This window comes from Bubalus bubalis, chromosome 1 (assembly GCF_019923935.1).
Source record: "Bubalus bubalis isolate 160015118507 breed Murrah chromosome 1, NDDB_SH_1, whole genome shotgun sequence".
NCBI classification, from domain to species: domain Eukaryota; kingdom Metazoa; phylum Chordata; class Mammalia; order Artiodactyla; family Bovidae; genus Bubalus; species Bubalus bubalis.
In genome coordinates, this window is record NC_059157.1 from 22,420,854 (window position 1) to 22,447,383 (window position 26,530).

A 26,530-nucleotide genomic window follows, 5' to 3' on the forward strand; every position below is an offset into this window, starting at 1 on the left:
ATAGGAAAAGTCACTTATTAGTTTGGGTTTTCCATTATCCATTCGTATCACTTTTCAGGCATTCATCCCTTCCCCATGCAGTCTGTGGAACTCGGTGGAAGTCTGTGGAAGCTGAACTTGTCCTCAGATCTTTCTTCCAATGTAGTCAGCACATACATCCCTTCAAGCTGTTGATGGTTTTTTGTTTGGAGATGGATTCATGATTCCATTAATGTCAATGAGATATGAGTATATATTCTCACAACAGGCGTCTTGGGAACAAGCATTTTTCATTTTTTAGCAGGTGGTGTTTGGAGAGAATCATTTCCTTAGCCGGAATTAAATGAGGATGTCTGTTGCTTTGGAAGCTGCTGGCAACCATTCTATGACATGAGGGTTTTCAGTCTTAGCATGAAGCAGATTTAGAAGACAGAGAAGCTGAATGCATTGCAGTCTCTGAAGATATTCAGACTTGACCGAAGCCTTCCTAGCTTGGACATATTCTGGTTTTAGGTGTATGTTCCACAGATTGCCACCATTCTGTAGCTCATGTAAGCATACAGTTTATTACTTAGGTCTGTTGCTTGCAGTGGAGAAATGTCTAACATAAATATTTATCCATTTTAATACATTTTTACTTTGCCTATCAACCAACATTTTCATGCAGCCACAATGTGCCATTATAAAGGCTCCAAGCATATTGCATGTCTTCTATGGGTACATGTAATTCAAAGCAATTTTTTTCCACTTTCAAAGTTCCCATAGAAAATTGTGACTTGATTTAGATATAAGTGCATTTTTAGTTCCGAAAGGCTTTAATGATGTTTTTGCTACACTTTTTACTCAGAATTGGCAACTCCTTAAGCAAAAAAATATTTGATTCATAGATATATAATTTTATATATACTATATACACACATAACACATAAATAGTAATATTATGTAAAAGAGAATAATGTATACGCACTTGGGAAACTATATTTATTTTCATTGTTCACGAGAGGAAACGTCAATCTGTGACAAACTTCCTGGTCTTATTTTAAGAAATTGCCATAGCCATTGCTGCTTTAGCAAGTCTTCCCTGGTGGCTCAGAGAGTAAAAGCATCTGCCTACAATGCAGGAGACCAGGGTTTGATCCCTGGGTAGGGAAGATCCCCTGGAGAAGGAAATGGCAACCCGCTATAGTCCATGGGGTCACAGAGAGTCAGGCATGACTGAGCGACTTCACTTCATCCCTGCTTCCAGCAACCACCAGCCCAGTCAGTCTGCAGCCATCAACAATCAAAGCCAGACCCTCTGTCAGCAAGACGATGACTTGCTGAAGACTCAGATGATGGTTAGTATTTTTTAGCAGTAATGCATTTTAAAATGAAGGTATGTACATTGTTCTTTTAGGCATAGTGTTATTGCACACTTAATAGACTTCAGAATAGTGTATAGTGTAAGCATAATTTTTATATATACCGGGAAACCAAGGAAAAATGTATACTTAATTTTATATTGTGATATTCTTGCTTTATTGTGGTAGTCTGGAACCAAAACCCATAATATCTCCGAGGTATGCCTCCAAGGTATGTTTCTTCTCACAGCTAAGACCTAACAATCTTTGAAAAGTGAGTGCATCCTGAAATATTTATTAACAAAGCACTGTTAAATTCCCAGTTGAAAGTTTTTGGAGTACAAACACAAAAATAAAATGAAACTCAAAAACCTGCCAGTAACCCTTGAAATATATAGCAGTTGCTGATATTTGAGATAATGGTACTTTAAAGGAGTTAACATGCAAATCAGACTACAGAATGTACATAACTGTTTTCCTATTACTTTCATTTAAAATATCTTTAAAAACAGCCTGTCAGAGTATTGGATATGTTTTTCTCATTACTTTTTTTTTCTTTAAGAGTAGATAGTACTTTATTGATTAAAAGGTTAAAGCCAGGGAGGGTTTTGAGTTGAGAAGGAACATCCTCAAAGCCTTGGTTTAAAATGATTGATCTGCCTGCGGTGAGGAGGGTGAGTGCAGGGGGATCTGACCCCTTTTCACAGCCTTTCTTTCTCCAACTGTTTCCCTCTGACTCCTCCTCATCTTCACAGGCTTCCCACCCCCCACCCCCCCCACCACAGCATCTCTCCCTTCCATAAATCTCCCCACCCTCTTCCTTCAGTGTCCTTCTCTGCATCCCCTTTCCACCCTCCCTCCTTTCAAACCCTGGCTCATTACCTTTGAAATCTCATTACCTTTTAAATAGTTTCTTTCCAACCACAAGCCCAATGAGCAGATTGTTAACAAAAGATTAAGATGAGGCTACCCAGAGTTTGGTATGAAAGTTTCTTTAATTAGTCAGACAGGACAGAGCAGTCATTGTCTCCTTCCCGCTACTATCTTCTTAGTGCATAGACATACAGGCTTTCTGTATCCTCAGGTTCTGCTTCTGTAGGTTCAGCCAACTGTGGATCAAAATTCCAGAATTTCCAAAAGGCAAATTTGAATTTGCATTGTAACAACTTTTTTACATTGTATTTATATTACAATGACTTTTAAAGTAGCATTTATATTTTATTAGGTATTATTGGTAATTTAGAGATGCTTTAAAGTACACTGGAGGGTGGGTGTAGATTATATGTACATTCTGTGCCACGTTAGGACTTCCCTTGTGACTCAGTGTATTCACCTGGAATACAGGAGATGTGAGTTCGATCCCTGGGTTGGGAAAATCCCTTGGAGAAAGGAATGGCAATCCACGCCAGTATTCTTGCCTGAGAAATCCCATGGACAGAGGAGCCTGGCAGGCTACAGTTCATGGGGTCACAAGAGAGACATGGCTTAGCAACAAAACAACAACCAAAAAATGCCATTTTATACAAGGTTCTTGAACATTCTAGGATTTTGGTCCTTGGATAGCTAGGGATTAGCCATACACATTGCTAGAATACAACTTGAAACTTCAATTATTAGAGTAATTGTCAAATGTGGATGATAGGGTTATATTAATGATGTTTGTTATTATTTCACAGAAACACAACCACCACCTTAGATACGTATTATAAATTCCTCTACTAAAACAGTCGAAATCTACATGTGGTCTATGTAGTGGCCTGTTCTAGAACTTATAGCTCACAAATACCTTTTTCTCTGAATGAACTGTTAAGAATCTGAAAAGTTTTGACTTTTCCGATTTTAGATTTTTTTCTTTTTTATATATAGACACATTTAAAAGCTAATTTAGATATAGCCATGGAGAAGGAAATGGCAACCCACTCCAGTACTCTTGCCTGGAAAATTCCATGGATGGAGAAGCCTGGTAGGCTACAGTCCATAGGGTTGCAAAGAGTCGGACACGACTGAGTGACTTCACTTTCACTTTTAGATATAGCCAACCAAGTGAAATAGACAATTTTTTAACTCATTGTTCAGACTAAAGAGTTAGAGATTGATGCAGTAAGTGTAAGATGACAGAATGCTTGACGGTATCCCCTTGTAGACAAAGAATGTTCTTCAGCTTTACGGTTAAGCTCTGACAGTCACATAAACGTCAGCATTCTCACCCCAGGCAGGAGCAATGCTGTAGATGCTACAAGTGACTGGGCTGTGCACGTGAGAGCCAGGATAGTGAATAGGGTCGCTGTGGTCGGATGACTGCAGTTAAGAAACTGGTTTGTGAGTATACATGTTGTAATTTTTAGGGGTCCCCCAAACTGACCCTTCAAAGGGGAGAATTTCATCTAATGATAATTCAGACTTATTAAAGACATATGACTGCCAGTGTGAAAATCTATGACAACATCAGAGAAGTTCTTGTTTTTCAGGACTTCAGAGAAAACAAACACAAGGGAATCCTGACCTGAGAAAATGGAGTCCATATATTTTTCTTTGAGCTGAAGGTAATTTGATCTGTAATTATTTCTGTTTATATTCCCAGTTTAACAAACTGTTCTCTATTCCAAAATACAAAATCATTTAACAGTTCCTTGGGACAGGTGTAAAACTTCTAGACTTGTGTCCAAGGATGGAGAAGATCTTTATATAAGAGAATTTATATAGCATGAGTCAGTTTGAACCCTCAGCCACATAGATGTTTAAGTGAAAACAACACTCAGTTAAGTTGGGAGTGGTGACAAATACATAAACTGAGCTTTTCAATGCGCATGTCAGAGTTTGGGTGAGGTAGGAGGATATCTGTAGAGACAACATTAGAATAAATATAGAGTAATTTAGACAACATTTTAAAAACTCATGAATCTTAGCCTACAAAACAAATAAACTGTTGTTGTCTATAAGTGCTTAATTTGCTTGCCTTAACCATTTATTGGGGCAGGAGAAAGCTTCAAGGACATAAATGTTATGGATAACTGCCCAAAAGTTGAGTGGTACTAATGAGCCATGCCATTTACAACATGGAGGAAACAACCTCTCCCTCCCCTTTCTTTATTGAGGTATAACTGACAAAAAGGAATATATTTAAGGTATACAAGTGTCAGATTTTGATTTATGTATATACCTTGTGAAATAATTACCAGTTAGGCAAACTAACATACGTCACCTCACATAGTTAACATTTTCTGTGTGTATGGTAAGAGTACCTTAAATCTGTTCTTTAGGAAACTTCCAATGTCTAACATAGTACATAGCTATAGGCGCCGTGCTGGACAGTAGCTCTGCAGCACTTACTGCAAAGTGAAACTTTGCTCACATTGCCCAGCAGCAGCCCCTCTCACCCGCCTTCTACCATTTGTCTGTCTGGGTTCAGCTGAGGGAGGGAGGCAGTTCTCATCTGTGTGTCTCACTTCATTTAGCATAATGCCCTCCAGGCTCATCCACATTGTCACAAATGGCAGGACATCCTTCTTCTTAAAGACTGAACAATATCCTGATTAATAGAGATAATCACACTTTATCATCTAGAGATGAATGGATATTTTTGGGGTGCTAAAATTTCCATTGATTCTTATTTCTTTTATTTCCTTAGGAAAGCAAATGTAAGCATTGTGTAAGTACTCGCTGAAGCATCTGCATGGTTCCTGGCAGAAAAGAACATACATATAATCCTGGTGTTAGAGTAAAATTATTTGCTTATTCTCATTCTTTGTGTGACAAGTGAGTGATTTCTTTTCCCCCTAAACCTGGACATTCAAGCTAAAATCTGATTATTATTTTAATTTTGTGTTTATCAAGCTTCCTCCAATGGCCACTTTAGTGGAAGAAGAGTGTGGGGGTGTCGTCTTGTTACCTTCAGACAAGCCGGAAGTGCAGGTTCTTCACATGGCCTGGTTTCCCATTGGGATGAACGGGGGCTCTTTGTTACTACTGGATGGGCTCAGAGTTCCATCTCCCCCTTCAACTTCAGCTGGGACCTGGCTGGGAGCAGAAGAAGATCTTGTCACCAGGCTTCATTGGGGCCCCTGCTGCCAGTTTCTTGGAGGAAGTGGACTCGTTATCACTGAGTAGTGCTAAGAGCCTTGACTGCATTGTTCCTGTTCTCACGCACCCTCGGTGAGGAAGTGGAGGTACCTTGTTACTGCTGCAGAGAAGTGGCGATCCAGACTCTGTCCTGGTCTTCACTGCAGCATGGCATGAGATCTGTCAGAGATGGCAAGCTCAGTTCTCCAGTCAGCCTCTTCTGATACCAAGCTGCGGAAGCAAAGTTAGAGTGTCTCACTGTTGCCCGCCAAGGGTGGAAGTCTCACTTTTCCACTCAAAACTTTGCTAGAAAGGATGAGGCTGGGGCTTACTCTACACCGGTTATTGGGTGAAGGTTTTTCTCTTGTTACCTGGTCCTTCGGCTACAGAGAGGAGGCTGTACTAGGGTTCTTTTAGCAGCTCCTCCAGTATTCATTCTGAGATACATGAGACAAAAAGGAAACTTCAGAATTCACCAAGTCGTTCCACATAAACATAGGTATAAATATCTCCCAGTTTTGAACTTGTACTTGGTGGTTGAAATAGGTAAAAGTACATCTATTCTTCTCCATACTCTTTGAAAGTTCGATAAAATTCATATGATTCTTGTTTTGTAAATTGAGGTATAAGTGAAATATAACATTTCAGATGTATGATAAAATGGCTCAGTGTTTGTATATATTGTGAAATGATCATGATAAATTATCTTAAAAATCTTTAGAAAGCTATAATAAACTTAACAAAATGTTTATTGTAATATGCCTCACAGCAGATAATACTTGATGTGATATATGTCTCTGATATTTTACCCTGCTTTAATGCCAAATACTAAAGAAAATGATACAAACACAGATCCATTATTACTGCCAGCAAAAAAAAAAAAAAAAAAAAATTCACATCCCTTTGGTGAAATGCAATGAAACAAACCATGAGGTTGGATAATGTGGATGACACTTTAAATGGAAAGGAAAATCAAGAATTAAAATAATTGTGATGGAGTCCTGTGGTATTCTTTTAAAACTCCTATTAAAATATTGGAGGATGATGGGGTACAAATGGAGAAGTGAATAGGTGCTTTAGGGTGACCACTGCAGTTTATCTGGACCTCGCCTGGTTTTAACACTGAACGTCTCTTAGTCCTGGACAAACAGGAACAGTAGTCATCCTCACTGGACAACTGTGCTGATTTATAGGTACTGTGCAATTTTAATTTTATTAGTAAATGTAATTGTAGCTGTTTTACTACTAATGCATCCAAGGAATTATTAAAATAACTGGGTGAAATTCACCACATTCTCTTACCTCATCCACCGTTGTAGCTGGGAGCTTGTGACTTCTAGCAACTACTGAATTGGGTTTTCTGTTCTTGTTCTTCACCTCCTTTAGCCCCTCTGTTTCCAAACAGCAGAATTCTTAAGAACTGCATTAGAATCAAGCAATTGGAGAGAGATATTTATGATTAGAAAACTGTTGACTAGAACCAAAGTTTATTATATTATCTGTAGAATAATAGACATTTTAAAATGAATTAATGTAGTTTGCTATATTTGCTAAAGTTATATTGTATCAATTACTTACTGGAATCTTCATTTACAAGAAATAATAGTAATATAGAATAATCTTGTATTTATAAACCAACCCTTTACTGTACAGAAGAAACTAACAACACTGTAAAGCCACTATATGTCAATAAAAATTAAACCAAATCATTAAAATTTCAATAATTTTATTGTTTTGTTATGTATACCCCCTATAAGTAATCCATGTAATTTTTAGTGTGTTGTATAAATTGGCATGTTAGGAATATAGCACATTGAATTAAATCCTGTAAGACTAATTTTTAAATAAATCTTAATTTTTCTTTAGAGCAATAAACCTAAGTCAGTAGTTCTTCAAAATGTTTGTTTTTACAATGGAACACTATTCAGCCATAGGGTTTCCCATGTGATTCTGCAGTAATGAGTCCTCCTGACAAGGCGGGAAACACAAGTTTAATCCCTGGGTCAGGAACATCCCCTGGAGGAGGAAAAGGCCACCCACTCCAGTATTCTTGCCTGGAAAATTTCATGGACAGAGGAGCCAGGTGGGTCTGCAGTCCATGGGGTCGCAAGAGAGTCAGACATGACTTAACAACAATTAGCCATAAGAGGAACAAATCTGAACAAGTTGTTGTTGTGAGGTAGGTGAGCCTAGAGCCTGCTATACAGAGTTAAGTCAGAAACAGCAAAATATCAGATGTTACTGATGCGCCTATTTTCAAGGCAGTAACAGAGACACGGACATTGAGAACAGGCTTGTGGACACAGTGAGGGAAGCAGAGGGTGGGACGAATTGCAAGAGCAGCATCGAAACATATACATTACCCTGTGTAACACAGATAGCCAGAGGGAATCTGCTGTGTGATGCAGCGGGCTCACCCGGGTGCTCTGTGACAACCTAGAGGGGGGGAGAGAGGCTCCAGAGGGAGGGGACATACGTATACCTATGGTCGGTTCATGGTGATGTTTGGCAGAAACCAACACAACATGGTAAAGCATTTATCTTCCAATTAAAAATAAATTTTAAAAATGCTTTTAATGATATACGATATTATAGACATTTTCCCTGAAGTGTAACACACCTTTACCATTCACATAAATCAGTGAACACATCTACACTTACTTGTGCTTTTAACTCAGGTACATAGTGTATTATTTATAAAAAAAATTTTTGTCCACATTTTAAGGCTTCAAGCAAATTTCCATTGAAAAAATATCTTCCAAATTACCAAGACTCCTGCTAAGGAGGGGATGTGCACAGTAGCAATTAGGACAGTTAATCAGTTGGATTTGTCATCTAAAGGGGAAAAATCATTAGCAAGACACTGGGTGGCTAGTGACAGCTTAAATACTTATAAATCACAAAATTGTCAGTTCTTTCATTTAAAATAGATAGGTTGAGCCTTTTTCAATTTAAGTTTTTGATTTATGTCACTTTGCAAAAACCTAAGCACTTAAGAGTCTTGTCATGCAGAAAAACTTAAACTTTTTAATAAAAGTTGAACAAGCAAATTGTTCTAGAAAAAGTCAAAAGACTCCGGTCTGCACACTACATTGGAGCCTCATCAGACCTTAGTAAACATTATATCAAGAGGTTCACATACTGGTGTCCAAAAAAGCCCTTTAAAATATAATAATGAAATGTTAGAAATACCACAGAAGTAAAAGAGCGATTATCTCAAGTGGTTTAAATAAACAAAGCCATACCTGTGCTGAAACACACAAAAGCCAATTATGCATGGAATTTGAGAATCAACACTACTCTCAAGTGACAAACCGCCAAAACTCACCTTTCGGTTGGCCTCCACTAGTTCAGTATCTCAAAGGCCTCTAGGAAAAATACCATGTGTACTCTTTTTAACATTAACTTTGTGATCCTACCGTCTCAGCCTCAGTTATCAAGTCTTTTTTTCATTCAGTTTTCACAGTTCTCTTCTGCATAATCATCATGTTAATCGTGTAGTTGATCAACTCAAGATACTCCAGTGCATACCAATTTCCCAAGCTTCCTAAGGTAGATGTGGATTCCATTTACAAAACATGGTCTTTCCTTTACGATAAAACAACATGAAAGTCAATGGGACACAGGATTCAAACTAGCATCTAGATGTTATTATCATAGGCATTGTAGCCTTGCCATCATTAATTACTGAATTCCTTAACTGTGGTTAACTATGATGTTAATACAGACACACAGGCTTACGTGACCAACTTTTTTTCTTTTTGGTGGCGGCACTGGGTCTTCTTTCAACGTGAGGGCTTCTTTAGTTGTGGCATGTAGGCTCAGTTGCAGTACATGAGATCTTACTTCCCTGACCAGGGACCGAACCCAGGCCACTTGTGTTGGGAGCAAAGAGTCTTATTCACTGGATGACAGGGAAGTCCCTCTTATATGATCAGTTTGATTTGCACAATTTATTTAAATGGGACTGAAACAGTCAACAATGAGTATATAATCACTACCATTGCAAATCTCAGGAATTTTTAATTACTCAAGTGACCTCACTGGGGTAGTTATTGATCATATAACTTGCAGGCAGTTTACTGTGGTTTTGAAAAAAGAGCTAAGGGTCAGCAAAGCTTTGGTCAAATACTCACCTAATAATCTACTGAACATATTACGGTACTTTTACATCTGGAATATACCTGAGGTGATCACTGAATTCATCAAAATTCCATGTGAAGGGGAAGTAGTGGAAGCTTTTATTTGAGAATGTAACTCTGCCTTAGTGTGCAGATGAGTGTGGAAACCAATGAGGTATGGGAACAGAAGTTCTGAGAAAGATTTTGGAGAGAGTGAGGAGACAGTCAAGATACTTAGATATGATTCAAGGAACCTGGAGCAGAAAGAAAGCACTGACTCCAGTGTTATGTTTTAGCTAGGATCTTTATGAGAGAATTTGAGAGAGATGAAAGTTAAAAAGTTAAAAATTTTTCTCCATAATCTTTGAAAAACCTTAAAAAACCCTATGTTGAAAGCACAAGGCACCCGCTTGTCTTTATAACATGCTGTAGATGGGGAAACAGTGGAAACAGTGTCAGACTTTATTTTTCTGGGCTCCAAAATCACTACAGATGGTGACTGCAGCCATGAAATTAAAAGATGCTTACTCCTTGGAAGGAAAGTTATGACCAACCTAGATAGCATATTCAAAGGCAGAGACATTACTTTGCCAACAAAGGTCCATCTAGTCAAGGCTATGGTTTTTCCTGTGGTCGTGTATGGATGTGAGAGTTGGACTGTGAAGAAGGCTGAGCACCGAAGAATTGATGCTTTTGAACTGTGGTGTTGGAGAAGACTCTTGAGAGTCCCTTGGACTGCAAGGAGATCCAACCAGTCCATTCTGAAGGAGATCAGCCCTGGGATTTCTTTGGAAGGAATGATGCTAAAGCTGAAACTCCAGTACTTTGGCCACCTCATGCGAAGAGTTGACTCATTGGAAAAGACTCTGATGCTGGGAGGGATTGGGGGCAGGAGGAGAAGGGGACGACAGAGGATGAGATGGCTGGATGGCATCACTGACTCGATGGACGTGAGTCTGAGTGAACTCCAGGAGTTGGTGACGGACAGGGAGGCCTGGCGTGCTGCGATTCATGGGGTCGCAAAGAGTCGGACACGACTGAGTGACTGACCTGATCTGATCTGATCCAATTGAAGATCATGGGTACTTGGCACGTTATTGGATGCCAAATACCAATAATAAAGCAGACAACTCAAAGGCAGTAAGAACATCCTGTATTTGAAGTGTAGAAAATTCATGAGAAAAAAGAAAACAAGCATGGAAATGTATTGGGAATAATAGAGGACATTTATTGTAAGTGAACAACGGGATAAATTTTTCATAAACCGGACACTCTTGTGGAATCTTCCCAAAATAACGAAGATTAATCCATATTCTTTTTACCAACACAAATCCCACCCAACAAAAGATAACCACTAATCCAACTTCTGAAAAAAATAGATCAATTTTTTTTCCTATACGTACAAATGCTGATGTGTAAGATTTGGAATCTTTCAGTGCGTGCTTGTTTTAGTCTGTTTAGCTGCTGTACGAAGAACCATAAACTGGAAAATGTGTAAACAGCAAATGTTTATCCTGAAGACTGGGAAGTTTAAGATCTTGGTGCTGGAAGATGTGGTGTCTGGTGAGGAGAGCCCGCTTCATAGCTGGCTGTCTTCACTGTAACCACACAAGGGTCTACGGGGCAAGGGAGCTTTGTCAGGTCGGTCTCAGACTTGTCCTGATTCCTTTCATGAGGGCTCAACCTTTAAGACCTCATTACCTTTCAAATGCCTCATCTCCTAACACCATTGCATTAGACACTAGGTTTTCAACACAGATATTGTGGAGGGGGACATAGTCAGTCCATTGTAATGCTCATTTGTGTGTGGTTTCTTTTGCTTCTTTGGCACATGTGAAATTTTTCCATATGATTCATGTAAGTATAGTTTATTCTCACTGCTGCATGCATACAGAATTTTCAGAAGAGAGTGGGTTAATTTTTAAAAATAGATATTGTGTAGAAAAGGGAACCCTCCCACCCTGTTGGTGGGAATGTAAATTGGTTACAACCACTACAGAGAATGTTATGAAAATGCCTTGAAAAACTAAAAATCAGAACTATTATATGATCCAGCAATCCCATTCCTAGACATATATCCAGAGAAAACCATAATTCAAAAGCATACAATGCACCCCGATGTTCATTACATCACTATTTGAAATGACCAAGACATGGAAGCAACCTAAAGGTCCACTGACATAGGAGTGGATAAAGAAGATGTGGTACATATATACAGTGGAATATTATCCTAAAAAAATGAAATAATGCCATTTGTAGCATCATGGATGGACTTAGACATTGTCATACTGAGTGAGGTCAGAGAAAGACAAATATCATATGATAACACTCATAAGTGGAATAAAAAAAATGATACACATGAACTTACAAATCAGACACAAAGTCACAGGTAGTAAGAAAAAAAATGGTTACCAAAGGGAAAATAATGCAGAGGTGGGGAGAGGGATAAATCAGGGGCTTGGGATTAGCATCACGCTCTACATATGCAAGACTACTGTACGGTATAGAGGGCGTTACTCAGTATTCTGTAATACCCTATATGGAAAAGGATCTGGAAAAGAATGAATATGTGTGTGTGTGTGTGTGTGTGTGTGTGTGTGTGTGTGTGTATATATATATATCTGAATCACTTTGCTGTACACCTCAGACTAATACAACCTTGTAAATCAACTATACTCCAATAAAAAATTTGAAAATGTATAAAATCTTTTTAAAATAGGTATGTTCATTTTTATTTATTAGAAAAACTATAGCTAGCAAACAAAGCCATGATTCAGATTTGTGTGTACTTAGGATAAGGCTGGAAAATGTGTATGATGTTTGGCAAAACTAATACAGTGTTTCAGGTTTAAAAATAAAATTAAAAAAAAAAGAAAATAGTAAAATGCATAATAAATACTATTAAACTGGAAAAAAAAGAAATTAAAAGTGCATTTAATGAAAAACATGAATTCATTATTGTGAGTTGTACAGAGCAATAACAAAAATTATGCATCATGTTCTGTTGACAACATGATGTTAAACATTGATTAGGGAATAAGGCTATGTCGTACGCTTTCTAGAAAGAATGAAGTTTTATAGTTAATTGGATCAGTGGAGGATTGTTTTCGAGTAAGATAACAGGTGATCAGTTAAAGTCATCTATTTGATTAACTGGTTATCAGTTTCTCTGCTGAATCTCCTGAGATCACCGAGTCAAAGTGATCATTACCAGGAATTCAGTGGTTCCACCAGTTGTTTTTTTACCCAGTTTTCCTAATTGTTCTCTATGGATCTGAGAAAAGGAAATTACAATATCTCTTTATAGGAAAAAAGGACACAGCCAGTGAGGTTGAAAGATCTTGCCAAAATTGATCACTAAGTGGCTGAAAAACATGTTTGAAAGGATTCTAAGGGATATAAGCCAAAGAAAGCTAAATATAAATCCTGATCTGACTGAGTTTATCAATTCAGATGTACTCAATCAGAAATTTTTTTTAACTATATTAGTCCAAGTATTTGAAACCATATTACATGCAGAAAGACTAAGATTAATTGAAAGATCACAGTGAAGACTATCAGGAGTGTGAGGCAAAGCTATGATAGTCTCTTCTACCTCCAGCTACTCTGTTTGCAAAGAAGCTCCTGGCTTGCTACTGGGTCTCTGATCATGGTATACCAAGTCACTCGGCAATGGCAGCTTAGCAAGTAATCCAGTATTTTTTTCTTTCTTTTTTTGATCATCAAATCATAATGACTGGTGTGCACAGCATTCCTTTATTGCTGGAAATGCTATGTACAAGATCAGGCCTGAGCAGACTGGAAAGACTCAATTTGCAGGGAGGAAAAAAAAAAGCATGTGTATTCCATTCCACCGCTTCTCTGTCCCTCCTCCAACCCTGTACCTGTGGAATCCTGATCAGTTTCTAAATGACAGAAGTTCTCTGTGAAGGACTCACAGAGGCCTGGTTTGCATGGCATGCAGCCTCACCACTGGAGGTAGCGCGGCTGCATTGTCTTTCCACGTAGGAGGGGTGCGGTCAGGCAGGAGGGAGATCCTTCCAGTTGGCTGTGATGTGAGCAGTAAATCTGACTATTCACTCTATTTGAAAAGCTTCAGTTCTACACTAATTCCTGAACAATGCCTATTGGATGGGCTGGCTCATAGAGAGGAGGAAACTGGAAGATGGCTGACAGGGAAGTCTGGAGTGGTGGGAATTAATGTGGACATTACTATCAAAATAGGAACAAAGTGCAAAGATGTTTGCATCCTATTTAAATTCCCTAAAGAGTTATCTGTGACAAAGAAGGACCTTAATAATCAAATAGACAAGAACTGTTGTGGGTTTTTTGTGTGTGCTTATTAAGTACACTTGTATTCAGATTTCTGGTTCTTGCTCAGGGGGGCCAATAACATGGACTTTTCCTCATCAGAACTGATGCACTTTGTGCCCAAATGACCAAAAACAGGCTAATGCTGAGCCAGTTTGGTACCATTTTTCAGTGGACTAACCAGCCATGCAACCGAAAATTGATACCCAAAGTGACTTCGGCCATGAAGGGAGAGAGCGGTTTGTTCTTCCAGAGGCACAGTTACTCTGGGTGCAGACTGGCCAGTCCTTGCACAGTACTTTTTGCCAGCACCACCATTCATATGCTCACAGAATGTCTTTTCCTTGCTATGTCACCACTAACATCATTTCCAATTAAATTTTCCACGAATGAATGGTTCCAGAGATCATACCACAGAATCCAGTGAAAGAATTCAGTCAAAATCAGCTGACCTGATAAAATGGCAGAAATGGCCAACTGATGATTCAACTGTAATGCCACCTTGGAAGAGAGAAAACCCAGACAATTTGAGATCCTGTCCTGTAGCCTGTAGCATAAGCCTTAAAATGGAAGATGGTATATTGTACTGTTTCCCCCCAAATCATTATATCAATAGGAGGAGAGAGGAGTTCCTTCTCACTATAATACCTAATAATCCATTCACAATATTTTTATTTTGATCCAAAGAAACTTGGATTCAGTTGAGTTGGCAGTCCTCGTACCCGAGAGAGACACCTATGCCAAGAGCCGTGGTTCCGTTGAACTGGAAGATGAGACTGCCAGTTGGCCATTCTGAGCTCATTCTCTACTGAACCGACACGCAAATGAAGGGACTAATTAGTAAACTGTGGTGGTTTATACTGATTACAGAGAGAAAATTGGGTTATTACTACACAAAGTAGAGAAAAAGAACTATGCTTGGACTTGTGGGCTTTTTAAGGAATTTCTTTGTATTCTCATGTAGAGTAAACTGGAGAAGGCAATGGCACCCCACTCCAGTACTCTTGCCTGGAAAATCCCATGGGCGGAAGAGCCTGGTGGGCTGCAGGCCATGGGGTCGCGAAGAGTTGGACACGACTGAGCGACTTCACTTTCACTTTTCACTTTCATGCATTGGAGAAGGAAATGACAACCCACTCCAGTGTTCTTGCCTAGAGAATCCCAGGGATGGGGGAGCCTGGTGGGCTGCTGTCTATGGGGTCGCACAGAGTCAGACACGACTGAAGTGACTTAGCCGTAGCCATAGAGTAAATAATGTCCATGGGAAACGAGGACACTGAATAAGGTCTGGACTGACATGGATTCTGTGGAAGTAAATCTTCGTGTTGCCCAGCCAAGTTTAAGAACCCCAACCCTCAAAGGCCCTGGGTAAGGCAAAGGGAGTAAGGACTTAGAGGAGAACAGAACTATGGCTGCTGACTTGAGCTGACTGGCTACAGACATAGGGACTGCAATATGTCTAGTGCCAGATATCTCAGTTTCCTCCATTTTTTAAACCTTACACAGCTGGTGTTATAATTTGGGACCCATGGAAGTTATGGTTAAGTTGACAGCATCTTGTGATGATTTGGTGGTAGGTGGGATTTTGTGATTTGCTCTCTATTGGTCAAGAATGGATGCTGAGTTGCAAAACATATGAAGGATTTTGGCTAAACTCCATTTGCCACTTCCTGCCTGCCCACACAACTATTTTCTGCTATTCTTTTGTTTGTTCTGTGCTCACAGGAGTGGACCCCTGTGGACTGCATTGCCTGGGGGTTCCTGCCTTCTGCCTGCAGTTTGGATTCAGCCAGTGGCAGGCAGCAGCAGTTGATTTTCCAATAGGAGGAAAGCGTGTTAAGGGGAGTTCTCTACCTCCTTCCTCAATTCCGGTAGGGACTGCCTCTCTCTGAAATTCTCTGCTGAGCTGTGGTGCTCACCCTCGGAAACACTCTTCCTTTGCCACAGAAGCCTGGTGGTCACAGCTTCCTGCAGTTGCTCGTCCTTGGTTCTGCAAAATCTCTGCTTGGTTACTTGAAGCCTTCCCAGAACTTTCATTACATTCTCTTACTGATTCTAATTGAGTGTACCTTTTCTTTCCTGCTGAGATTCAAACTAATGTACAAAATGTGTAAGGAGGGAATCCCTGTCCACAGAGTGACTTTAACCACCTTTAAACTCCCTCCCCCATATGTTTATTTACCTTGTTTTTAGACAGGTACTTTGTCAGAGATCTAGATGTAATGAATGGAACACAAGATGCTCTTTCTGATTTGCGCCTCTGGAGAAGTATTCATTTTACCTGCTAATTCCCAGTCTCCTAAGTTCTTGAAGCGTATTCAAGAGAAAACAAACAAACAAACAAACAAAACAAAAACCAAACACTTCTTGAGATTATACAAGAACAGATTTTACAGTAATACTTGGCTGTTCTAATCCTAAATTTTTTGGTCTCCATGAAACTGTTTAACTTAAATCTGCACTAGAATGTAAGTTATCGTCCCTGTTTCCTCTGTGCCTTACTACCCTTATAATTACATGAGAAAAGTAACAGATCCTAATGCAGAAACATGTTGTGAGGGGTAAACGCGACGCTGCATGCAAAACATTCAGGGCAGCTTGGTTCTTAATAAATGACCATTAAATAGGAGCTGCTGTTCTTTCATGTGTTCATCTGTGCTCTGCATCCAAGAGTGCATTTTCCCCCCTTTGTTCCCCATCCAGCCAGCCCTCAAACACCTAGGAAAAGATTTTATGTAAATTCGGAAGCAAAAGCAGCAGTGAATTCTCCAGGGTGACTTTTCAGCTACTAGCTTATAAAGTGCTCTTCTCTTATTAATCCCTGGGTTGGGATGATCCCCTGGAGAAGGAAGTGGCAACCCATTTCAGTATTCCTGCCTGGAAAATACCGTGGACAGAGGAGCCTGGCAGGCTATAGTCCATAGGGTCACAAAGAGTCAGACATAACTTAGCAACTGAATCACTAAAACAAACAAACAAACAAACAAAAAAAACCCCAAGCAAAAGCCCCTAATTACAGTCTTCTTGCACAGGAGAGTATGGATTACAATATAACCATCTAACATTCTCTTAGTTTATGATTATCTTACATTTCCCTTTAACTTCCCTCAGTGTTTCCTCAATTAGAGTCTCTCTTATGAGTAAACTTAATTTTCCTTCTCGTTTACCTTCCAAGATAACAGTATCATTCCAATTAAAACTTACAGCAACATATTTACTTGAAATTTCAGTAACAGTATTAAATATTTCTGAGAGGAGAAACTATTTCAAACATTTTATTTTACCCATATTGATATTTTCTCCCGATTTTCTCTTTTTTTTAAGAGAAAATTTATCAGGGAAATTCATTATGGCAAAATGAAAAATGATGTAAAATTTGGCATTGTGTATCACTTCATTTGAATGTTTGGCGCTGTCTACAAACTGTTGACTTCTGAGATGAGAGATATTTGAAACAAGGGACTTACGTCAGGTAACTATAGGAAAGTTGATTGCTCTGAAAGACTTCAATAAAACATGGTAATTAAAATCTCCACTCAAGGCTCCTCAGCAGTTTGGCAGCTGACAAAAGCACTTCAAAACAGTTTGAAGAGATTATGTTTTTCATTTTAGGGAGCAACTGAAAAGTCAGTAATACCTCAATCATTTGAGATAGAAATATAATCTAAATTGGCCTGTAGGAGAGTTGATAAAATAATCTGAAATATCAGCATTATAACTCTCTTTACTCAAGTAGCCTGAGAAAGTCTGGCCTGTACTGACATAGTCAGAAAGAGGCCTAATCAAAAGGAGACTGGTTTTGCTTCTATCACTTGACCTACGGCAGAAGTGTATAGAAACAACTTTCAAACCAGAATAAAATTATATGAACATTCAGTTCAGTTGCTCAGTTGTGTCTGACTCTTTGCGACCCCATGAATCCTTAAAAAAATTACTACATTAAAACAAAGATAAAATAACACCACAGTAAACCAGCATTGTTGGAAAGTTCAAAGATGTTGTTTAACCAAAGTTTAACTTAATATTATAACAAACAGGAAAAAGAGACTTACATTTGACTTTTTTCATATTTTGCATATTCTACATATCATTGCAAATGGTTGTTTTGCAGTGACTTCAAGTCATGGGGTCGCGAAGAGTCGGACACAACTGAGCAACTGAACTGAACAACTCACCATGTAAAATGATAGATGTCATGTTCTTTCAGGATTGCACATGTGACTGAGATATTACAGCACCAGTTGGATGTCCTATTGTATTTTATAATGATATTGGATTATTTGAGGTGAACATACTCAATATTTTCCAGTTTCCTTAGTTTTAACTACTAATGGGGAGAAAAATCGTTGAAACATTAAGATAAAACTCGGTAGAGAAAATTAGCTGTACTCTTCCATAAGAAACACTTAGTAGACAGGGAGGTAACTAAATTTGCGATTAGTATTTTGAATGACTAAAAACATAATGAGACAATGTGCTTTTTCTTGTTTTCTTGGAGTCTGGGTAGAAGGCAAAATGGATGAGATGATCTTAAAAGCCACCAGAACACCTATGCAAGCAACACTAAGAGGAGGAGGAGTCAATTACAAGACCCCTGTGCTCGGTAACCATCTCCAGGGTATATAACAGAAATAATTTATTAGAAGGCTGAAGAAATTAGCAAGAAGGATCTCTTTGCAAAGAGTTTTCAGGGCACTATTCTTCAATCTATTTTCCAAAATGGCAACCTCAGTAACACACATACACTTGGTTTTATTTTCTAATTCTCCCTGAACCTTTGTCCCTGTTTCCTGGAATCACCACCACTGATTATTCTCATTAGGGGAAATACTATGTCTTGCTAGTTAAGTTTTCTCTTAAGTGTTTTAAAAATTCTGTCATTGCCTTTACATAAATCTTACAAACTCCTCAGATTTATGCCCACGTATTTATATTTGAGGCTTACATTATTAAATTGTACCAAAGTTTTGCTAAGTTGCAATTTTTATTTTAAAACATTCCAAACATGCACAAAAGACAGGAAAACATAATCAACTTCTATATGCCCACTGCACATATGCAAAAATTATAAATATGCTTTCCCTTTGTTTTAAAGAAAATTCCAGATGTTATGCCATCTCTAAAGATATGAACATTTTCATGCATAAATAAAATGCTACTATCACAGCAAAGAAAATTAAGAGAACTACAGTAAGTGATATTTAGCACCTAAATGTTCATCTGCAGAGAAATGGATAAAGATGTGGTATACATATACAATGGTGTATTATTAAGCCATAAAAAGAACAAAATAATGTCATTTGCAACAACAGGGATTTATTAAGATTATCACATTAATCTTATATTATCATATTAAGTGAAGTCAGAGAAAAATATATGTTATCACTTATGTGGAATCTAATTTAAAATGATACTAAGTGAACTTATTTACAGAAAAGACTCACAGATTTCAAAGACAAAGTTAGAGTTACCAAAGGGGAAGTGTGGATGGGGAGAATATTTAGGAGCTTGGGATTAATGCACACACTGGCATCTGGTCCCATCACTTTATGGGAAATAGATGGGGAAACAGTGTCAGACTTTTTTTTTTTTTGGCTCCAAAATCACTGCAGATGGTGATTGCAGCCATGAAATTAAAAGACACTTACTCCTTGGAAGGAAAGTTATGACCAACCTAGATAGCATATTAAAAAGCAGAGATATTACTTTGTCAACAAAAGTCCATCTAGTCAAGGCTCTGGTTTTTCCGTGGTCATGTATGGATGTGAGAGTTGGACTGTAAAGAAAGCTCAGCATCAAAGAATTGATGCTTTTGAACTGTGGTGTTGGAGAAGACTCTTGAGAGTCCCTTGGACTGCAAGGAGATCCAACCAGTCCATCCTAAAGGAGATCAGTCCTGGGTGTTCATTGGAAGGACTGATGCTAAAGCTGAAACTCCAATACTTTGGTCACCTGATGTGAAGAACTGACTCAATGGAAAAGACCCTGATGCTGGGAAAGATTGAAGGCAGGAGGAGGAGGGGATGAAAGAGGATGAGATGGCTGGATGGCATCACCGACTCGATGGACATGAGTTTGAGTAAACTCCGGGAATGGGTGATGGGCAGGGAGGCCTGGCATGCTGCAATTCACGGGGTCACAAAGAGTTGGACACGACTGATCAACTGAACTGAACTGAACCATACATAAAATAGGTAACTAATGAGGACCTACTGTATAGCACAGGGAACTCTACTCAATATTCTGTAATAACCTATATAGAAAAATAAACTGAAAAAGAATGAATATATGTGTAACTGAATCACTGTGTTGTACACCTGAAACTAACACAAAATTGTAAATCAACTGTATTCAAATAAAATTAATAAAGAAAGAAAAATGTCATGTTATCATTTGTGAATCAAAATCCAGATAAGATCTACCCTTTATGTTAGGAAATTCAGTCCTCTTATCCTCTTCTATTTTAAAAAACTAGTGCTCCCACCTCTGTTTTTCTAAATTATGTTTTTTCCTTGGTGGAGAAACCCTGCCAATTGACCTGTAGAGTATCCTGCAGTCTGAATCTGTTTGCCCCCTAATGGTGCCACTTTTTCTATTTCCTTTTAGAAGTTTTTTATCCTGCAAATTAGCTCCAGAAGTTTTATTAGATCCAGTTCAAATACTTTTTTTGCAGGAACACAATAGGAAGAGCTGCTGTTTATCTCATGATATTCAGAAAGTCCTCCCTCCATTAGCTCATAAGAGCCTTTCTTTGCAAGTCCATGTTCAAAAACCATTTGGTAGCTTGAAATTAACCATGATATAAGTATTTACACAAAAATCAGCAAATCCTACAAATCAGAGCTTTTATTTTTAGAGGGCCGGTTTATCACTGCATCATTATTTCATGGGTTAAAAATCAAGGTTTTATAATTCTGCCTTCAATTCCACATTCATAAACCAAAATTATTCTGTGAAGAGCATTTTCTCAATGAGGGATATCTGGCAACCCTGAAAAATAATGCTTCATTATAGGTCCCCTTCATTATGGGCTTCCCTTGTGGCTCAGCTGGTAAAGAATCTGCCTGCAATGCAGGAGGCCTGGGTTCGATCCCTGGGTTGGGAAGATTCCCTGGAGAAGGGAAAGGCTACCCACTCCAGTATTCTGGCCTGAAGAATTCCATGGACTATACAGTCCATGGGGTCACAATGAGTCGGACATGACTGAGTGACTTTCACTTTCACTATAGGTCCCTCAGAGCAGATACTTCATTGCCTTTCAGAGCTAAACCTCATTTGAAAAGACTTTGTTCATTTATCTGTTACCTCTGCCTGATCCTCAACTTTGAAAATCTGTCTCTCCATCTTGCAGGGTTAACATACTCAATTATTATAATGATTAATATGTATGGACTCATTCATACCATCAGAGGAAAATTAAACCATGTTTTCCTCTTTATCTCTGCACTGTTCTTGCCTTCTGTTGGACTGAGTTTTCTTTGTTAAATTTATTTCTGTAGTTATTATAATTCTTATTAGTAGTAATATTACTTTTATGGTCAAAAGTCATAAAAAAAAAAGACTCTTAGTATTTCCTTTCTTGTTGGTCTGCTGGTAGAATGGCTTTATTTTTCTGAAAATGTGTTTATTTTGCTTTAATTTTTGAAAGATATTTTTATTGGGAATAGAAATAATATATGCTGCTGCTGCTAAGTCGCTTCAGTCGTGTCCGACTCTGTGCGACCCCATAGACGGCAGCCCACCAGGCTCCTCCATCCATGGGATTTTCCAGGCAAGAGTACTGGAGTGTGGTGCCATTACCTTCTCCAGAAATAATATACATAAAGCACTCCAGAAATAATATATAGAAAGCACTTTGAAGATATTGTCCCTTTTATCCATCATTTCCTTTAAGAAGTCAGCTCTGTATCTTACTGTTGTCCTGTGAAGGTGATTAACTTTTCTCTTTTGATTGCTTCAAAATTTGTCTGTCTCTGGTATTCTGCAGTTTTAGTATGACGTGTGGTGCTCTTTGACTTATATTGTGTGAGTTATTTGAATTTTTGGCTTGGTATTTTAAATCAATTTTGGAAAATTCTTGGTCTTTATCTTTTTGTAAGTTGTTTCTGTCCCATTATTTCTCTTTTCTACTTCTATGAGTCTAGCTTCATGGAAGGTAGGACTTTCCACTCCTTTCTCCTTTTTTCTCTGCATTCTTCAGTACATATATTGTCTTTAGATATCACATTGAGTTTCTCTAAGAATCAGTGAAACCAACTTTATCTGCATTGACAGCCTTGACTGTTTTGGGACACAGCTTGATGTGGGAGGTAGGAGCTAGTGTCTGGAATCAGAATATTTGATTTCAAAGCCCTGCACTGTAGTTGGTTGGAGGCAATATTCAGCTTCTTTGCACTATCTTTTTCTCATTTCTATAAGGGTTAATAGTGATGATAGCTTCCGTAGTTGCTATGAGAATTACATGAGGTTGTATACAAAAAGCCATTTATATACAGAAAGTTTTTGCCATATACAGAATACTCGGTAGTTTACTTAACATTCCATGAATCTTGTTATGAATCCTTGAAATGCCTTTTTATGGGAGCGGAAGAAATGATACTGCTTCTCGTGACAAAAGTACATCCCTAGAGAGTGGCATGAGCTTCCCTGGTGCCTCAGTGATAAAGAATGTGCCTGCCAATGCAAGAAATGTGGGTTCGATCCCTGGGTCAGGAAGATGCCCTGGAGGAGGAGATGGCAACCCACTCCAGTAATCTTGCCTGGGGAATCCCACGGACAGAGAAGCCTGGTGGGCTACAGTCCATGGGGTCACAAAGAGTCAAACATGACTTAGTGACTAAACAGCACAGAACGGCATATCCTGCAGTTTCTCTGTGCTTCTGTTGGTTACTCTGTTTTCTGTTTACAGTTATCTGTATCCTGTGAGCCAGGTGTTGTGTGAAGGACTCAGAAACAGAGAGGGATGAGGCTGGCTGCTGGGCCTCCAAGTGCTCAGTGAAGTGGCTTCAGAATTCCCTGAGAACAATTCTATGATAGAGTCTTACTGGTATCCACGTGGTCTAAGTACTATTTTTTTTTTTCTTCAGTGTGAAAAATAAAAATCTTCCTAGTGAAGTTGCTCAGTAGTGTCCGACTCTTTGCGACCCCATGGACTGTAGCCCACCAGGCTCCTCCATCCATGGGATTTTCCAGGCAAGAGTACTGGAGTGGGGTGCCATTACCTTCTCCAGGGGATCTTCCCGACCCAGGGATCGAACCCAGGTCTCCTGCATTGTAGGAAGACTCTTCACCCTCTGAGCCACCAGGGAATCCCAAAAATCTTCCTAGGGTTCTATAAAAATGCATTATCTTACCTTCTGAACTTAAAAGTAAGTTCATTTCAGTTGTCAACTTTAATATTAAAAGAGGGCACTCTGCTTATCAAAACGGAAAAGTCATACTGCTCTTAAATAAATAACTGTCCGTCACAGTTATCTTGCTTCAATCTGATTAACTTCTATTCTCTGAGGATCACAGACTTCTAATATTGCATTTTAAAAGTCAGAGATTTTATCCTGCAGCCATGACTGAAAATCAAATCCTTTAGCAACTTCTGTTCAGACATTTCAGAAAGCATAGACTTGTTCAGAGTAATTTCTGAATTCTGGCAGTGAATTGAGGAAGTTAACATTTTAATGGCATGAATAAAAAGTCAATATTAGAAACTAATAATTTGGAATTTTATTTTCTCTAAAACAAAATACTAATGAATAGAAAATAGAATCATGCACATACGCTTCTGTTTATTATTTGCAAGCATTTTCTTAGTGATTTAAGCAATTAAAAACTAATAGGAATATATTATTCCTTGGGTTTGGTATTTTCTCTTGTATTCTTGAAATTTAGAAAATTTAGAAAGCCATGTGACCCTTGAACAATATGGGATCAGGAAAGTTAGGGGTTAAAATTTACCACATGTTAAATGCTTTCTCTCCATTGTCCTTATTTTGTCTTCTACATCCTTTCTGCCATTTGTTGTTTTAATTGAGCATTTTATGTGACTTGAATTTTTCTCCTTTCTTAGCGTATGACTTATACTTCAAAAATGTTTTCCAGTGGTTGCTTTGGAATTTGTATATACATTTATAACATCAATACAGTCCACTTTCAAATACTGTGTTGGTTCAAAGTGAAAGTTAAAGTCACTCGGTCGTATCCAACTCTGGGACCCCATGGACTATACAGTCCATGGAATTCTCCAGGCCAGAATACTGGAGTGGGTAGCAGTTCCCTTCGCCAGGGGATCTTCCTGACCCAGGAATCGAACTGGGGTCTCCTGCATTGCAGGCGGATTCTTTACCAACTGAGCCACAAGGGAAGCCCAGCAGCTCATACAAGGTTGCATTCCTGATTCCTTCCCTCGCATTTTGTATGCACTGCTGCCATTTCATTCATAAATAAGCTGTAATCATTACACAGATTGTTTCCATATAATTCTGAACAAACTGTTACTTGTTATAAATTAAGAATGAGAAATAAAAGTTTTAGTTTTACCTTCACTTACATCTTTTCGAATGCTCTTCCTTTGCATAGATCTGAGTTTCTGACCTGTATCATTTTCCTTCTCTCAGGGAAATTTTTACTTTTTCTTGCAAGGCGGGTCAATTTGTTTGAAGAATAAATTTCCTCACTTTATGTTTGTCTGAGAAAACCTCTATTTCTCTATCACTTTTGCAGGATAACGATCTCAAACAAAAAATGAAGAAATCTGTTCTTGAAATGTTATTTTTACTCATTTTTTCACCCTACCCCTATGATAAAATGTGCTCCAACTCACACTGAGGGTCTAACTCATGGCTGTGCCATGCCTTTCTTTGAAATGACCAGTTTGAGTTAAAGGACCCCATGTGGAAAAAAATGTTATTATTTAGTAACACTTGAAACTGTTTTAAATGAAAAGTAGAAATCCACATCTTGCTTCCTTTGATATGCCAGATGTGGTCTCCACGGAATTTGTGCTTCCCCAGGGCAAATTCCCCTTCAACAAAGAACACAGGATACCAAAGCATCAGGTGGATTAAAAAAGAAAATCACACAAAATAAGAATTTTCTCTTCCTACTCAGTGCTCTGTGGTGATCTAAATGAGAAGGAAATCCAGAAAAGAGCAGATGTATGTATACACACAGCTGATTCAATTTGCTGTGCAGCAGAAATGAACACATTGTAAAGCAACTATACTCCAAAAAAATCATTAAAAAAAAAAAGAATTTGTGGTGGATTCCAGGTTCTAAAATAATTCCAAGTGATGACTGCATATCTGGGACTAATATAAATACTCCCCAAGTGACTTAAAAGACAATGGAGAAGGGGGTGGCAGAGGATGAGATGGTTGGATAGTATCACCGACTCAATAGACATGAATTGGAGAAAACTCCAGGAGACAATGGAGGACAGAACAGCCTACGTGCTGTAGTCCATGCAGTCACAAAGAATTGCATGTGACTGAACAGCAACACAACAGCAAGTGATTACACTGAAGAAAACATGATGAATTTTTAAAAGCATTGCAAATTTACAAATACATGGAAAAGTTAAAGCAGTGTAATGCTGCATACTCAATTAATGGATGGATGAATGGATACTCAATGTCAATTATGATTAACTTTCTAACAATTCAGGTAGATAAGGCATCTAGGTACTGGGGTAGTCATGAAATATTTCATAATTTCTAGCATTTACCTAAACTTTTTACTCTTCACTTTCAACAGTTTTCTTTAATTTTATAACTATCTTCTGGAGAACCGTAATTTACCCAGAGTTACACAACAATTAGAAAATTAATTAGAATGCAGGATGTACTTTAAGTAACTCATCTTTTACAGAATATGAGAGTGTAGAGTTAATTAGCAGTGATTAAAAGAATGGTGTTTACCTTTAGTGTTATGTTAATGTTTCAGAGTTTGGACTTAAATGTCAATGTGTCATGGAAAAAACTTACTAACCCAACATCAGCTGATTATGCAAATATCTACACAGAGTTTGATAAACGTCAGTATATGCATAAAAAGACGTGTGTGGGGGGGTGTGCATGCTCAGTCACTCAGTCATCTGACTCTGTATGACATACGGACTGTAGCCTACCAGGGTCAATGGGATCCTCAGGCAAGAAAACTGAAACATGTAAAATATCATGTATGAAACGAGTTGCCAGTCCAGGTTCAATGCACGATACTGGATGCTTGGGGCTGGTGCACTGGGAGGACCCAGAGGGATGGAATGGGGAGGGAGGAGGGAGGAGGGTTCAGGATGGGGAACACATGTATACCTGTGGCGGATTCATTTTGATATTTGGCAAAACTAATACAATTATGTAAAGTTTAAAAATAAAATAAAATTAAAAAAAAAGAAAAAAAAGAAAACTGGAGTGGGCTGCCATTTCCTTCTCCAGGGGATTTTCCTGACCCAGGGATCAAACCAGTATCTCCTGCATTGGCATGCAAACACTTTACCACTGAACCACCTGGGAAGACTATAAAAAGCCACATTTTAACCTAAACATGTTTAGGAAGAAGTAAATATGAGAAAACATTCAGAGAAGTGAGAAAGTTGCAGAGTCCCGAGTACCTGCCTTCTCCAGCTGGTAGCAAACGAATGGTTACTCTATTAGCTGCCTCCATTTTGGAAAATGGGGGTTGGCATTTTGAAGGAAATATTAAAAACAAAGTATTTGCCCAATTCAG

At 38.5% G+C, this 26,530-nt stretch overlaps 2 long non-coding RNA genes across 11 annotated transcripts in view; one reads left to right on the forward strand and one right to left on the reverse strand.

The window, feature by feature from the left end:
- The window catches only part of LOC102402668, a 189,979-nt gene extending 182,724 nt beyond the window's left edge, over positions 1–7,255 (forward strand). For 4 of the 10 annotated variants that reach the window (XR_006640688.1, XR_006640693.1, XR_006640686.1 and 1 more), the window contains 2 exons: positions 3,788–3,862; positions 5,154–7,255. This is a non-coding gene — a long non-coding RNA (DNA methyltransferase 1-associated protein 1). Of the gene's footprint in view, positions 1–1,225; positions 1,317–3,787; positions 3,863–4,947; positions 4,969–5,153 lie in introns of all 10 variants that reach the window. The other 6 variants (XR_006640687.1, XR_006640696.1, XR_006640691.1 and 3 more) reach the window with 5 other exon arrangements.
- LOC123465471 overlaps positions 5,684–26,530 on the reverse strand; it is a 153,099-nt gene continuing 132,252 nt past the window's right edge. Inside the window, exons 2-3 of the long non-coding RNA XR_006640697.1 lie at positions 6,681–6,798; positions 5,684–5,815 (exon numbers count right to left, since the gene is read on the reverse strand). This is a non-coding gene — a long non-coding RNA (uncharacterized LOC123465471). The remainder of the gene's footprint in view (positions 5,816–6,680; positions 6,799–26,530) is intronic.